Genomic DNA, 649 nt, shown 5'->3' with positions numbered 1-649 from the left:
GACCCACACCATGTTACTGCAGAGTGGGACGGAGCGGACATTGTATTTGTGGCCAAGCTCTCCAGGAGAAGGGTGGGGGGGGGGAGTCGACCCGTACTTCGTTACTTTAAAGCGGGATGAATCGCGCATTGTATTTGTGGCGAAGCTCTCCAGGAGAAGGTGGCAGTCGACTCATACTTTGTTACTGTAGAGCGGGATGAATCGCGCATTGTATTTGTGGCGAAGCTCTCCCGGAGAAGGTGGCAGTCGACCTGCCCCTCGTTGTCCTTGAGGATTGAGATGTGTTTGGGAGAACTTAGGCGAGTACTGGACTGCAGCTAAGCCCCCGAGTGGGAGGATTGCTCTCCACTCGGTAGGGTTTTTTCAAACTTAGGCGAGTGCCTGACTACAGCTAAGTCTCTAGGTGGGAGAACTTAGGCGAGTACTGGACTGCAGCTAAGCCCCCGAGTGGGAGGATTGCTCTCCACTCGGTAGGGTTTTTTCAAACTTAGGCGAGTGCCTGACTGCAGCTAAGTCTCTAGGTGGGAGAACTTAGGCGAGTACTGGACTGCAGCTAAGCCCCCGAGTGGGAGGGTTGCTCTCCACTCGGTAGGATTTTTCAAACTTAGGCGAGTGCCTGACTGCAGCTAAGTCTCTAGGTGGGAGAACT

The sequence above is a fragment of the Triticum aestivum genome, chromosome 7A (assembly GCF_018294505.1).
Source record: "Triticum aestivum cultivar Chinese Spring chromosome 7A, IWGSC CS RefSeq v2.1, whole genome shotgun sequence".
NCBI classification, from domain to species: domain Eukaryota; kingdom Viridiplantae; phylum Streptophyta; class Magnoliopsida; order Poales; family Poaceae; genus Triticum; species Triticum aestivum.
This window is presented reverse-complemented; position numbering follows the sequence as displayed.